The sequence below is a fragment of the Ciconia boyciana genome, chromosome 1, assembly GCF_034638445.1.
Source record: "Ciconia boyciana chromosome 1, ASM3463844v1, whole genome shotgun sequence".
NCBI lineage: Eukaryota > Metazoa > Chordata > Aves > Ciconiiformes > Ciconiidae > Ciconia > Ciconia boyciana.
Window position 1 is genome coordinate 189,950,535 of NC_132934.1, and position 16,459 is coordinate 189,966,993.

Below are 16,459 nucleotides of genomic sequence, written 5' to 3' on the forward strand. Positions count from 1 at the left end.
GACTCCCGCTCTTCCTGTCACAGGGCTTATGATATCATCCCTATTCAAAATTGCACAGAAGACTGAAAGTTGGACTAAAGTTTGTCCTTGTTAGTGATGCAGAAAAAGTCTGGGCAGAGCAGATGTCGAAGAAGAATCGCAGGGATCAGTCTGAGGACAGGTAAACATAGCAGAATGTGGAGGTAAGTGTACACACTCTTGCTTTGCTAATTGTAGGTGATCTCCTAGGGAAAGATCATCATTCCTCAAAGGACTTGATCCTAGCCACCACTGGAGTCTGTGCAGAGGCTCCTACAGATGTTAGTGGAGCTGGATCAGGCCTTTGGAGAGAGTTGGTGATATTCTGGTGAAAAAAACAATCTGTGTCCAGTGCCCATAGAAAGCTGCAAAGATAATAGTGCAGTGCTCTACAGGACTTTGAGTTCACACTCACAAAGACACTCAACTCCGCACCAGCAACACACCCACATTATTCTTGCAAACTCCTGAATGGAAACTTTCCAAAAACAATACCACAAAATACATATCTGTCCTTCTTTTTGTGATAGGCAGTGGTGTAGTTAAGGGTAGACTTGGTTAGACAGAGTATAATCACTTTTTATTTTTGGAGGCAAAAGTTTGCCTGCTTTTTGGCAGCTGTAAGTGTGGGTACGCCAGGAAAAAAACCCAACAGCCTTGTTTACCTTACATAGCTTCCAACCCTTTTGCTTACTGAAACTGCCCCTGAGATGATATCCTTTATGTATACCACGGTGTACATGATGGTGCTGTGATAGAAACCTCATATCCCAACTGCTTGATAAATCAGACATTGTCTTCACATAATTGTCTGGGATGCTAATTAAACAAAACAAAAGAAAACCAGAACTTTGCCTACAGAGTCCTTTTCTCCCCTTGCAGGACCCAATCATGCCAGTACCAAGGGCGGCTGGCTCTCTCAGCCCGGCTCGTGTTTGACTTGTACCCCACTGAAAAGCATGAAACGCCATCGCTCTTCACAAAAGTTCAACTTCATGGCTCGGGTTTCCAGAATTTGCAGCCACATTGACGTAGATGTACAAGTGACAAAAGCACTGTGGTAAGTCTTATCTGGCAGCTGGCTTGCTGAAAGGGACCAAAATGGAACAGACAATTTGCTGTATCTGCATCAGACAACTGTCTGACAGTCAAGGTTTTCAAAAAGAGCTGCCCAAAGTAAGAGATTTTTGGCATGTGCAGAGGTACATGAAAAGTGGTCTTTTTCCTAAAGAAGCAACCACAAGTAGAGTTAGGAGAGTAGTGAGCAATAGCAATTTATAGACAAATCTCCTAGAATATGTAAATATCAGTTCCTGGGCCTTACATGCCCAATTTACGGAGCTAGTGAAGAGATTAAGATAATAATTTATTTACATTTTGCTTGGGACTGCATTAAAATAGTAAGGCCTGATCTTACATCTGATGCAGTGAATGGGCAACTTTCCACTGTCATTCATAGGCTTTAGATCAAGCCACCAACTTTCGTTTGGCCTGTTTTACTCAAAAGCCAGAAAACGTCAAAGTCAATATGATTTTGTTTTGCTTTGTCCTGTTGTGCATAGCCAGTATGGTTGCAAATGTAAGGGCGGAAAATATTTTTCCAATAAACAACTCTTTTCAGTGATTTTTTGTAAAACATGTTTCTAAGATAACTTGTTTTCACTGAAATTTGAATCACCTTTATGAGACAACATGCCACTAGTGAAAGGTGCCTTAGTTTTATGTTCCCTGACTTTACATGTTTTAGTTAACTTTAATGTTTCAGGAACATGGATTCTTCTCCCCAAAAGTCACCATTGTTTATTAAGCAAAAGAAGGGCACAGGAAATAGCTAGATGTATTGTTTGGAGGTTTACTTTTGCAAAGTTGGACAGTTTTTGCCATGTTTGGCAGGAGAGCTTCAAAGTTCATTAAGCTTGTGTCAAGAATCAAAGGACCTGTGGCAACCCATTGCATTGCAACTGTGTCAAGAATCTGAGGACCTGTCACCTTTGGACCCATCCCTCCAGCTGAAGAAAACTGGAGGAGACAAAGGTCCAACACTCTATTTGAATCATACTCATAATTTCTCAAAGTTCAGGAATGTTCTGATCAAGGACTGACTTTATTTCCTAATAGATAAAGGAGGCCAGATTCAAAACTTGCTTGTCAACTCAGGTCCAAACTTCTTCAAAGTTTATTTTGGGGCTGAATAGTTCTGCTCCTTAAATATCTGGGAAGAGGCTCAGTGGAGAATTCAAATTGCAGGAGTTATATGATGATGTTATGTGTTTATCTTTTGCTATTTCTCCATGTTTATTTAAAAAGCACCCATCAGGATGACTCCACACACTTGGGTAATTATTTTAAATATACACACAGCTATGGATAAAAATCCAAGATATCTTAATTTGCTCTACTGCAACAGTTCCTGTGCCAAAGCAAGAGGCTCCCTCAACTTGCCATCTTGATTCGCTCAACCTGTCATCTCCAATAAAAACTAAGAAAATAGATGCATCTTGCCAGGATGCCCCCAAGTCAGTGAATTTGAGGTTTTTCATACAAAGAGGGTGGAGGCTGCTCCAGAATGGACCCTGCAGGGGAAAATACCTGCTATCTGTGCCTCCTTCCTAAACAAAGGATCTCTTTGCCCAGAATTGCACCTGTGGCAATATCATGTGTGGGAGGAAGATCTCTTGAATAGCCACAAGCCAAGCATACTGGCTAAACCCATCTATTCCTCTTTGACACTTTATATTCTGACTTATGTTCCAGTGGTTGTAAAACACTAGCCTTTTGGAGCTCTTCCACACTGGAAAATTGCATCATGATAAAACACAACCCCGAGGAATCTTGGTAACTAAGACAATGCTAAACATGCTGCTAAACATTGAACACAGACAGGGACTGTTGTGTTTAACATCACATCAGCTGGTTGTGGTTAAGCCCATGGGCTGACCAGCTGCCACAACGCTAAACATGATGGTATCTGCCTGCGCTGAATGTTTAACAGTGTGTTAGCAGCCCTAACTCTCAAGGGTCTTTTTTCTTGCATGATCTGGTTTTCTAGCATAGGCAAACATTATACTGATATATGTGACTGTTGCGAGGTACCAGATTAACCAGATTGGAACAGTTTACATGGTACTCTGATTTATGTCAAGGACTTCACTCTCTTATTTCAGCTCTTGACTGGAGCAATTGCAAACACCATGTTAGTTCATGCCTTGCCTTTGTTCCTGCGCAAAGTGTCTCTGACCCCAGCACAGCTGGATTGTTATTGCACTGGGCTGATGGTGAAAATAGCAGACACATGGCACCCTGACAAAGCTTGGTTTTTTAGAGAGGTCTTATCCTAGCACAGGAGAAACGGGAGACAAATGCTTGAACAGTATTTATGTACCAGCAAGATGGTGAGGAAAGAAATGACAAGCATCTGCTTTCCTTCATGTGATTGGGCATGATGTATTGGAAGTACTCTCAGCTCTGTAATGTAAAAGGATAACACAAAGTTAACTCTACTAGTGGACCAGCTCCAGAACTATTTCAGCCCCAAGAAATATGTGACATTTGGATGTCTTTTTTATTTGTTACCAGATATCAGACTCCTGCAGAAACAATAGATCAGTATATGAATGGTCTAAAAATTAAGGCCAAGTTTGTGAGTTTGTGCAGCTTGACGCATGACAAACTCCCCACAAAACTGTTGGGATGACCAGACATTTGGCTTTTGAAAGGGAAAATAAAAGCATACAACAAGCAAAATCAGTGCTTTCCCTGAAAATGAGGAAAAAACCCCCAAACAAATGACACACATGGCTTAAAGGTAGGAAATGGAAACCTAGGTAAGTGTTATTAAAATAGCATATGGTCTGAGAGATGGTCAGCTCTTATTGCCGCTTTTCCATAGGCAGAAGGGCTGTTTAGGGTCTTTCTCCTCACTTTAGCTGCTGATTTCCCAGTCACAGAAATTATAGCTTTAGCTGGACTACTTAAAATTCCAAAGTTGTTGGAACTTAATATTTTGAGGTTTCTTTACACCTGCCAAATTTTACTGAAATTAATCAGTGGCTTCTGTTATGAGGCAGAAATGATGAAAATAATGAAGAAAATTTTAACTTTGTCTTTCCTAAGAAACTGGGTTAAAATTAATGTGCTACATTTTAGTTAATGACAATTTTTTTTTTTTATAGTTTTTGATAATTTTTTTACATTTTTCTATCACTTTTATAAGAAGGGAAAAGCAGTCAATAAAGGAGCTAGTAGTAGTGTGGGTCCAAACAGAAGACAGAAATTTAGAAGATACAAAAGATGAGTTTGAGGCTATGAAAAGAGCACTCAAAAGAGAGAATGGGCATATCTGAACTTTTCATGCAAGCCTGGGGGCTCCTCAAGGAGGAAAAGGAGTATGCACAGGCTGTGGAAGAGGAGGGTGAGCTCTGCTACTAAGTGGGCTGAAGGGGGATGAGATGGGAGTATAGAGGACTGTAACAAAACTAAACCCTGTGTGGCATCCTTCTCCTAACTCCATTTTCACTACTTGTAAAATCCTAAACCTGAACACAGATCCTTCTAAGTGAAATAACATCCATGCTGGGGATCCTGTTTTGTACAGAACCATCACAGTTTAAAGAATGTCTTATATCAAGTGAACTTTTCTCCAACTTCATGGTGTTTCCAGTATTGTTGGTATATAGTTGGGCTGAAGCGCTCTTCTTCCTGGCACTTCCTCAAATGTTTCCCGCTCAGTGCAGACCCCAAGGACTGCACACATTGGGCTGGAAGCTGGGCTTTTACCTAGGCTGCCACCTGACCTCAAAGCCACTGCTTGGGAGGGAACTGACATCACAAAGATGGAGGTGGAATCCAAACCTCTCAGAAGCCTGACCAACGTGTGAAAACACAGCTATAAAGTAGATTCAGATGAAGTGGGTATGAAACTGAAGATAGGGTTCTTGGCTATGGGGAGGATGAAGAAAGTCCAGACTGCAGAAATTCTGCACAGAGGAAAGGCTGGGAGAATGAAGAGGGCACAAGGAGGGAAACAAGTCTGTTCTTGCCAGCTAGTACGAGGGAGCGGCAAGATGTCAGTGAGGCAATATCAGAGATGTGAACCTGAGCCAAGGGGAATTGGTTTGGGGAAGAGAAGATTTAGGAGTCATCAGCATAAAGATGATGAAAGAGGTGTTGGGAGACAGTGGGGTGTCCCACAAGGAAAGTGCATTAGAGAGAGAGGGAAGGGCAAATGGAGGTTCACAGACAGGCATGCCAGCTGGGATAGGAGGTGGGTGGAAGGAGGAAGATTATAGAAACCACTGAGAAGTTGGAACAGCTTGAGGAGGAAGGAAGGAAGGAAGGAAGGAAAAAAGGAAAGAAAGGAAGGCCATATTCATAAGCAGAATAGCTGAAGCGTGTGGATCCATGGATGGTCTTCAACAGAATTTGACTCCAGCTGAAAGTTTCCAGTGACAGGGAGTGAGCTGCAGAAGTAACAGGTGCAATGCTCAGGTCAGGTTGCATGCTACAGAAAAGGATCTGAATATTCTGATTTTGGGACGATTCAGAGATTAATGAGTGTGTGGAGCACTGGCAAACTCTGAAGGTAGGATATAATGAGCAAAAGGGGTATTTCATTCTCAGTGCATACCCACAGATTTCACTATGCCAAAGAAACACTGTAGGTACTAGTGAGGTTGCAGAAACCCTCTCCTTCATGACCTTAGCAACTTGCAAATCCATTGCCCAGGCCCAAGGATGCTTCTCACCAAAAAGGAAGCAAGACTGCTGATGGATATTTGTTGTCAATGCCAATTTGCCTCATAGAATCATAGAATCATAGAATGCTTTGGATTGGAGGGGGCCTTTACAGATCATCTAGTCCAACCCCCCTGCACTACCTCTCTGGGCAACCTGTTCCAGTGCTTCACCACCCTCATTGTAAAAAATTTCTTTCTTAAATCCAGTCTAAATCTGCCCTCCCTTAGTTTAAAACCATTGCTCCTTGTCCTGTCACAACAGGCCTTGCTAAAAAGTCTGTCCCTGTCTTTCCTATAGGCCCCCTTTAAGTACTGGGAGGCTGCTATAAGGTCTCCCCAGAGCCTTCTCTTCTCCAGGCTGAACAACCCCAACTTTCTCAGCCTTTCTTCACAGGAGAGGTGCTCCAGCCCTCAGATCATTTTCGTGGCCCTCTTCTGGACCCGCTCCAACAGCTCCATGTCATTCTTGTGCTGAGGGCTCCAGAGCTGGACACAGTACTCCAGGTGAGGTCTCACCAGAACAGAGTAGAGGGGCAGAATCACCTCCCTCGACCTGCTGGCCACGCTGCTTTTGATGCAGCCCAGGACACGGTTGGCCTTCTGGGCTGCGAGCACACATTGTTGGCTCATGTTCAGCTTTTCATCCATCAGTACCCCCAAGTCCTTTTCCACAGAGCTGCTCTCAATCACATAATCTCCCAGCCTGTATTGAAACCGAGGATTGCCCTGACCCAGGTGTAGGACCCTGCACTTGGCCTTATTGAACCTCATGAGGTTCACACAGGCCCACTTCTTGAGCTTGTCCAGGTCCCTCTGGATGACATCCCGTCCTTCTGGTGTGTCAGCTGCACCACTCAGCTTGGTGTCATCTGCGAACTTGCTGAGGGTGCACTTGATATCGCTGTCAATGTCATTGATGAAAATATTGAACAGCACTGGTCCCAGTACGGACCCCTGAGGAACACCACTCATCACTGATCTCCATCTGGACATTGAGCCATTGACCGCTACCCTCTGGATGCAACCATCCAACCAATTCCTTATCCACTGAACAGTCCACCCATCAAATCCATATCTCTCCAATTTAGAGAGAAGGATGTTGTGGGGGACTGTGTCAAAGGCTTTACAGAAGTCCAGATAGATGACATCTATTGCTTTTCCCTTGTCCACTGATGTGGTAAATCCATCATAGAAAGCCATGAGGTTGGTCAGGCAGGACTTGCCCTTGGTGAAGCCATGTTGGCTGTCTCGAATCACGTCCCTGTCCTCCATGTGCTCTAGCATAGCTTCTAGGAGGATCTGTTCCATGATCTTCCCAGGCACAGAGGTGAGGCTGACAGGTTGGTAGTTCCCAGGGTCCTCCTTTCTACCCTTTTTAAAGATTGGCACAACTCATCCTGGTAAGGATTTAACTTCTGAACTTCATGGCCAAAAACATTCTCATTTGACCTAAATTCCATTGCCATGTCTAAATCAAGGGCTTCCTAGCTCTCACTGGACCCCAAAAGTGCTTTGGTCAAAAGGTGCACAGGGTCTAAACTGGAGTTTGAGATTAATTTGGGCCAAAGGGATCATGGTATGATGCTGTCTGAATTTCCTCTTAACACCAGCCATCAATAGATCTAGTTCTGTATCCCTGGCCCCTCAGTGTTCTGAAGGAGAAGGAGGTAGGTGTTCCCCAAGAAGAAGAAGTGGCAACAACAACCAGCCTGCTTTACTGACCCCAGAGTATGTGGTAGGGTGAGATGGTTATTTATTAGCTGTATTGCTGTAGTCCTTACGATCTTTTACACTCACAGTTGTATTCTGATTTTGGAAAGGGAAAAACTGTTGTGCATAAAGAGGCTGTGTCACTTGGGCTCTGCAAGAAATGCACCCTAAACACTCGGGATTTTCTGCTTGCGAAGGCATAAGATTGTGAAAACCCTTCCTGTCTAGCCCCAAAGTTATCCTGTCTAATGGGATAGCAGAGTAAGCAAGCAGAACTGTTGAAGGATTTACTTGCTGAGCCAAAAAAGCCTGTAAGCAGTTAACCAGTGTTTAGCCTTGCTGAACTTTCATAACACTGCCATTGATAACCAAGTGGGACCAGCACGGCACGGGCTCATGGAAAAAAAGAGCTGGACTTGTCCTTTCTCAATTATAAGAAGCCTCTTAAGCCCCAAGTGCTGAAAGATGTCAAAGTTAAGATGCCAGTAAAAGAGACGCCAAAGGCAAAGCCATTGCCCATTTTCTTTGACAGAAATGTAGTAAAACTACGAATGGGGTGGTCTGGTAGCATGTGCAGTCGGAGTTATAGCGTGTTCTCCTGAAATGTGAATCTGGGGCACAAGACTTCAGAAAACAGAGAGAAAGTCACTGCCACAGGGGAAAGCTTTTCTATTCAAGCATTTGGGTGACAATGTAAGCACATTGTGAGTAAGAGGCTACAGGAAGGTTAAACCAAGGTATTCATGCTTTTATTTGTAAGTCTAAAACCAAGGCTTTTTTTTTTATATGCAGGCTCATTTTTAATTTGATCCCTGGTATTCAAAGACTCATAGGGCTTGGACCTTCTTTGTTGGATGAAAACTAGGACTGGAGTAGGTTTTAAAAGAATTTTCATTTGGTGACTCAGCTGTAAAACTAAAGCAAACTATCACTCAAGACCAATTTTTACAAGTTTTTTTTCCCCACAATGGAATGGATTCAGGTAAATATTTATCTAATTAGAGGACCAATACCCAAACATTTAGGCAGTTATCTTCCAGGGATATGAAACCCAGTTGGAAATACTCAGTTTTTAAAATTTTCTGTGACTATTCCAAATTTATGACTAGTGAGAACCTAATTAGATTATTCCCTCTCTTCAGGAGTCAATGAACATCCCCAGTTATCAAGATGTATGTGGTCTGAATCACCAGAGCGGGATGGCCAAATTTCTGAGCTGCATACCAAAATACACAAACAGCCGAGACCTATCAGTCATCCCATCTGTCAGAGGGCTGCAGGAAGGGAAGACCCAGGAGCAGGAGCTTCGCAGAGGTCCCACCACCATGCTGCCCACTGGCCCGGGGCTGAGCATGCAGCAGGCGCCTGGGGTTACCACTGGCGTTGGCCAGAGCTGTCCTCCTTGCCCACCTTCTGTCCCATCTGGAGAAGCAAATTCCCCAGCAGCCTTGGTACCCCACCAGCCCCAGCTACTGGTTGCTTGCCATAACCTCAGGGGAAGAGCTGCACTTAAACTCTTTGCAGTCACGTATAGTTGAAAAGCAACAAGATGCCCCTTCATCCCCTAGCATGAGCTATCATTAATAGCTTACAGTATTTAATAGGACAGGTTATGGCACATGAGAGCTTTATGCAGCCAGTCTACACTGGATTACTCAGCTCGAGAGTAAAGGCAAAAATACAGAATATATGCAGATTTGGCTCTAAGAACATACATTTCAAGTGTATCAGAGGGGGGAGAAGAAGCCAGTGGCAATTCTGACTGTAGAGCAGCAGCCCTCAAGCAGGCTCTCTGCTGATCGATGCAGACAATATAGTGCAGTGCCAACTGGGCTGAATTGCTTCAAGATCCAGAGAGGCTGGTGTAGCACCTTGGTGGGCACCTCCACAACCACAGGGCTCTTCATGCAATCTGTATGACCACCTTGCTGTAACTACGTACAAACTGCTCGGGATGCCTTCTGATTGCTATTGCAGTCCTTGCTTGCTATTAAAAGGGTTGGTTTTCTGTTTTGCATGCAACTATACAATGCAGCCAGCAGTCTGAGAGGCTGTGTTCATGCCACATAGATGTACAAATCCAGCCCTCCCCTCGAAAAGTGAAGTTTGTTGTGCTGGTGACAGAGGTCACAAGCAGCAAAAGTCTGCAGTGCTACATCTAAGCACTTCATTTCCAGATGTACACACAAAGCAAGTTCCCACTGTTCATCTTGATAGGTGGTTTCTGTCTGAAATGCTACACTTGTGCACGGATCTGTAATAATGCAGAGTTGCTATGGCCTTTCTAACAGTTGCCAGGTCTGCTGAAGAACAGTGAGATTACATTTTCCTCTGAATTCAGTAGAGGTCTCCAAACAGTACTTGTGTGACTATGAGGAGAGTCAAGCCCAGGAAGCCTGTAATTATCAGCTAAATAAATAATTTAATTAATACAAACTCTGGGCTAGATCCCAGTCTGACTTGGCAGTTTTATTCTGTTTCAGGGAGGTATAAACCAGTGCCAAAGCCCCCAGATCTAGCCTTTATGGATTCTTCTTTTGTAAGAAAGTCCAGGTGTCATGCAGAGGGGAGGACCTAGCCCTGCAGGTTAGCAAAATGCTTCAGAAACAAATAAGAACTGACCCAACTGAATCTTTTTTCCCCCTTTAGTTTCTCAAAACCTCAGCTCTGTTCCTCACCCCAATCTCCCATCAGTTTTTTTTCATCTTTACATACCTCTAAATTTCCTGCCTTTTGGCTGGGACCAGGCGTACAAGAGCCAAATACTGTTATAGCTGTTTTTGTGTTGGTTCCAGCCCAATTGGAAGCAGGAAATACTAAAATTCTCCTGGGTAATCCTCTTCTCTGGAGACTTCCAGTCCAATTTTGCAGATTCATGAGTGTTACGTGCTTTAGGCAAAGTTCAGAGATGCAACCCAAGCCAATTGCTATGTAGACATGAGACACACAGGGAAGGCAGTGAGTTTTGTATGCCTTTAACATCCCTTGCTATCCAGGCGCTTGCTTGCACCAAACTATTGCAGAGTCTGTTTAGAGCTGAGTCCTAAATCATACTGTTTCTGCACACCTTCAGAGCTTGGTCTGCACTAATTGTCTGAGAGTTCAGGTTCAGGGTGAAGCCAGCAGAAGAGCCGTTTCAGGACCTGAAAGCACAGACAAGAATAAAGCAAGCAGACTGCATCACCCTCACTTTGGTTCTCATCTTTGCTCCTGGACCTTTTCCTCTTTTGCGACGTTGATGATACTGTGTTGTATTATACCTCCCTGCCAGTAGTGCTGTGTGACAGACTTGCCCAGCATGGCACAAATGGCTGGAGACACCGTTGGTACTGTGTACGGTGGCAGTGTTGAGAATTCAGGATTTGGTCATCGTATGAAGGGCCAACTGGGCAGAAACCCCCAACTGCCTTGCACCCAAGCAGCATTTGCACTAGCTGTGGTGGGGATGGGACATGCAAGCACTGCTGGAGCCCCTCCGGACCTCTTCTGCCAGCTTCTCTCTTCTGGGGGCTGAGAGCAAACCAGTTTAACTGGTTTGTTCTGGGAAGAGCACTCAGAGATGGCAGTCCTGCAAATACAGTTCCTCTCCACGGTGAACTTGAGCTCAGATCTGCTGATGGCAAGCATGTTTAGAGCAGCTACCACGCAATGGCACTACTATGTAATGGAAATTTCTACTGGCAGTGAAAAGATAAAATCCTTTTGAGAAAGGAGAAAAAAAGAGACAGAATAATCTGGGGAGCTGTTGGAGGAATGGGAAGGGATGAGTGCTGAGTTCTCATATCAATGTGATTTTTATCACTAGTGCACAAATAATCCCACATGATACCCCTGTCCTCACTGTGTGCTCAGCAAACAGCATGGACATACAAAGATTTATGGACATCAGCCACTGTCAGACAACCAGGGAGATTTGCTTCATGAGGCCTGTTTCTGGGGAAGAAAACGTGAGCATGTGTTTCTTTGCTTGTTCTGGAGCTGATCAGAAGATACTCATTTAATAAGACTATTATTTTGTATTGTTTGCATGACATTAGCACAACATTAGTACCCATTGAAACTGGAGACCCATTTTAAGTGGCACGGTACCCAAGCACAGTAAGAGACAGTAGTCGCTTTGCTTATCGGATGAACAGACAAGATGTGGTATGTCCCCTTTCCAAATGGGGAATTGATACACATAAGCGATGAAGTAATCTACCCCACAGATATTCAATATACAAACACAAGCATGAAAGTCAGCTGCAATACTGAACCATGGTAAGAGGTTTAACAACACAGAAAACAATAGGCATTGTATACTGTAGGCTTATAAAATAGGACTGGATGAAAAAAGGTTCCTTTCTCCCCTGAGAAATGACAAATTTTTGTCAAACATAATTTGGCTGAAAACTGGAATATGTGCTGATTGGAATATCTTTTGTTTGGTAGCCTTCATTTATTTTAAGACAAAATGCAAAAGCAGGCACCTCTCATGGAGAATTTGTCTTTGACCAAAAAAAGAACAAAAATTTTCAATGAAAATTTGCTTTGATGAAAAATTTGCAGCCAGCTCTGATGCAAAGTACCTTATGGTAGGTGCTTCCTTTCTGTTTGCTCTTGCATCCAGCTCTGCAATTCTGCACTGTGTTGGCCTTTACTTGAATACCACCTTCTGCTCCTAATATACTGCTGCCAGCTCCATCAGCTCGAGCATAAATCTTCCTAAATTTGAGTGTTGGGGTGTTGTAGAGGAGGAGGAGAAGATAGAGAAGGGAGAGACTAGCCGGGAACAAGGGGGAATTCAAATCCCAGTTTTAGAAGACAGGTGTCCAACTTTGGTTAACAAAGTAAAAAGGAAACGAAGTTTTAGCTGTTGTGGTCATGGAGAAAAGCTAGAAAATGTGAAGCTCACAGGCTCAAAAAACACTCAGCCACAGACAAAGATTCCTGGTTTTCTGCTTTGTTTGTAATGCTGGGGGTCGAGGGCCATGAACAGGCCAGGTGCACCACAGCTTGCCATGGGCATTTGGGGCAGGAGCTTCTGCCAGCATCTCTGTCCTCATGCCTGCCCCGTGGTAGCCCAGGGGTGCTGCCACCAGCCGACTGCCCCTGCTCACGCATGGCCTCCTCACCCCTCCAAAACCTGGGCCCCACACACCAGCCCTTGGGAGGAGGAGGAAGGAGCAGCTGATTCGTCCCACTGCTGCAGCTGACTTGAGGACCTTCAGTTACTTCTCTTCTGCCCGATTGGCTGCAGAGGTGGAAAGCCCATAAGAAGAAGAAGGACCTTGCAAGGACCACGTACGGGCTTTTGTCTGGAGCAGCTCTGTTACAGTAATGCTGGTTGCAAGCAACACGCCCAGCAATTGCATTGCCACCTCTTTTTGGACTGTTAGGGATACTTATATCCATATGGTATAGGGCTACTTGTATCCAAATAGTGCATGCTGGTTTTGCGAACCCTGAATGCCGTCTTCCTCTTCCAGCATGAGCCAGAAAAATTGCAAATTTTCTTTCTGCCTGGATCTCCTTTCTGTTTGAAAAGCAGGGTTCATTTTCTCCCCGTGAAACTTCCTCTACAGTAATAGCACAAGAAAGATTGCTTTTCCTTATCTCATGTCGGTCATTTCCCTACTCTGAACCATGAACTCGAACCACATTGGTCTCTCACTGGCAGCTCTGGGAGGCTTTTGGTGCAGGACCAATAGCCATGAGTCTAAACAATATGTTGAATAATCTCAACAACTTTCAGCATGTCCATTGCGTGGGAACATGGGTGCTAAGGAGGGGTTTGGTGCAGTTTTCAGCTCCCTGGGCTGCCTGCGAGGTGCTGGGGGAAGACAGAGGAGGACTTCAGCTGCCAAAGCAATAACTCTGGGGACAGCTCGCAGGAACAGAAGCAGAACAGAAGTAAGAGGGCAGAGGGGGGTTGTGAAGTTAAGTGGAACTGAATAAGCAGAGATTATTTATTGCAGGAAAACAAGAGCTTGTTCAGAGGGTCCAAGCAAGGCACTTCCCAGCAGAGCTGTGGGGAAAGGCTGACAAATGCTGCACTGGAAATGTGCACCTCCGAGGACCAGACCCACCAGTCACAGAGGCTGTTAGGAACTTCTGGGAGTGCAGGGGAATATGCCTTTCCCTAAATTTCATTACAGAGGTAATAGTAGTGTGGAGTCGTGTCTAGCATCTATATTTATCCTAGTCTGAAACAATGCTCCTGTGAACAAACTCATGTGCCAAAATGGTCATGCTTAAAATGGTGGAAGATGGTCATGGTTTAAGCTTTTTCATACCAGCGGTTTGACCCCTAGTCCTAGCTATATCACACTAGACCCCACCTACAATGCTGCTGAAAAATTTTTCCTCTGTTGAAAAATGGTATCATTTAATTCTCAGCAACTACTGAGCTACTATCATATCAAGATATGTAGACCAAATGCTCTTTATCAAAATAAATTCTAGCATGTTAGAAGGATATTTAAATCAAAGCTAATGCCAGATGTTCCGTGACATAAACACCATAAAAAAAAAAAAGTTCAGATATTTTTCCTCTTCTTTGCCTGTTACTTTGTGTGAGAAGTATACCATGGAGTAATGAAAAGGTTATGCCAAACGTTTAAGAGAAAATTTTCAGCTTCAAATACTATATAAAAATGGAAACATAAACACAGTTTTTAGAAGGACGTGTCTCCAGGGGGCAGACTGGGTGGCCCTAATCGTAAGAAATGCCTCATTGCACAGGGTATCTTTCACATACGGTTACTTGGAGGACAACACACATTGTTTGTAAATTAATTCCGTAGCAGAAAATGGGTTGAAAGGGTGAAAACCACAAAAATGCAGGGAAAAATGTTTGCAGATCTGCCCATATCTTTTGAAGTAAAATCAGTTGAATAGTTACAGTAGCATGAAGACTTGTTTGGGTGGAAAAGACCAGCATATATATAATAATGGAAATTCTTAACATCTCTGTCTCTGTATCGTTTGTTTGTTTTACACTGTTTTTTTATTTTTCCAGTTTCCAGCACTGAGTTGTATAAAGACCCTTCTCTTCTCCTCACTGGAGCGTTGGGTGAGTGAAGAATACACCATTGGTACAGGATGCTCTCTAATGTGAGAGCTTAGCATGTACCCTACTCACAATGAACATGGTACATATTCCCTGCATGAATGCTTCTAAGCAGCTATTGAAAATTAAATACAGTGATTCTCAGAAAGGTGGAAAACTATTTTTATAAGGTTTGATGTCAGACATCACTTGTCTGTTGTGAAGGAATTTATTTTGGAACAGTCATCTTAGCTCATAAGTTATTCTTGATATGAATGCACTCCTGCAAAGGTTGTAAGTACAGCCTCCTTGACTGATTTGCAAAACCTTCTACGTTCTGGATTGCCATTTAAGTTAGCGGGTACTTGAGGCTCGAAAGGACTATATATGGAACCGGAACATCCGTGAGCAACCAGTACAGATGCACCTAACATTGAATCCCACTGAACTGGCCCCATTGAAATGGTCACTAAGCCAAGACCATATGTATATCACTTACTAGGTGGTGGGAGAGCTTGAAGCATTTTTATTAAGTGTTTATCAAAGCATGATACATACCATCTGCATCATGTTATCACCTATTCTCCATTTGTGACCAAAAAAGTATACCTAATACCAAATGTCTCTTTTTTTCTTTCAATAATTTTAGGATGGCTAACATTTACATTTCTTCCAATCTCAGAGAGCTGCTTTTTTGTATACTTTTTCTAACTGCCTGTATGTTTCTTAAGTTCATATTCATCAGCGGGTGATAAAAACAGTCTGTACGTTCTCAGCTTATTTTGCTTGTGGAGATACTTCTAAGTACCCACATAGAAGCTTTATTTTTGTCCTTACTATTTTGTTTTGCAAAAGCTACCATACAGTAGCTCATACCACTTTAGATTCAGGAGAGAGTGTACACACACACACACATATATATATATATATACAAAAAACCCTCTACAAACCATGCTGATTACAACTAAATTGTAAATAGCTCTTCTAGCAGGGAATCCCCCAACTCTGCATTACTCTGTGCTACAAAAGTAGCAGATGAGTCAGGTTTCCCAGCAAACAGGACCAGAAAGCAACGGCAGAGAGGAAAAGCAACAGCCACAATGAGACTTGTTGTGACAAGACTGTCATTACCTTTTTTATCTGTCAAGTATGTATTAATGAAGGGTACCTCAGTTACTGAGTCATTACTTAAGGGACCAGAGGTAAATCAGAGAGGCTACAACTGCTTTCCACATGAACAGGGGACTTTGAGCATTTTCTGAGCTGTTAATTCACTAAAATGCTCTAGCAGGGAGTTAAAGTTTCACATATTGCATCATCAGAAGAAAAGTTGCCACTGTCTGGTGAATTATCTGGGGGATCCTCCTTCTGGGAGCTTATGACCCTTTTGTGGCTGTGCAATGCATCGTGTATCTGGGACACCAGGGCCTGACCCTTCCGTACAGGTAAAAAGGTGCCAGTTAGGGCTGTTTGAGAAACAGGGTTTTCAACTGGCAACCAAGGTCTCTCTGGAAGAATAAAATCAGGCAACAGAACTGGTTTAGCTTCACCTGGCATTCTCTCCCAGTTTTCCTTGCTGAGATAAAAACCTGAATGTGGTTTGGAGTGAGTGGAATATCTCATATCAGAAGAAATGACATTTTCCCCTTTCTGATACTAATGAGAAAATCAAAGGAGAAAAAGGACTAGATGTGAAAAACAGTCTGGGAAACAAGGGAAATGTACCTCTTTTATCCAATGGTCCAATGGCCATGGCACACACCCACCTCCAGTCCTGTTCTACTGAGAAGCTTCAACCCAGATCTTGACCTTCCCAGGCTGTGCCCTCACCACTAGGTGACACAGGTGGGACACAGAGCATCTCCTGCTGGCACCAGTCTCCTCCACACAGTTCCATGGGGACTAAAACGCATCTATGCCCCCTGCTACATGGGACACATGGTTTTTGTACCCTACTCCATGAAGC

The 16,459-nt window shown here is 43.5% G+C and overlaps 1 long non-coding RNA gene across 1 annotated transcript in view; it reads left to right on the forward strand.

The window, feature by feature from the left end:
• The window catches only part of LOC140648452 (uncharacterized), a 35,226-nt gene that overhangs the window by 13,631 nt on the left and 5,136 nt on the right, over window positions 1-16,459 (forward strand). Inside the window, exons 2-3 of the long non-coding RNA XR_012041219.1 lie at window positions 901-1,078; window positions 14,464-14,517. This is a non-coding gene — a long non-coding RNA (uncharacterized lncRNA). The remainder of the gene's footprint in view (window positions 1-900; window positions 1,079-14,463; window positions 14,518-16,459) is intronic.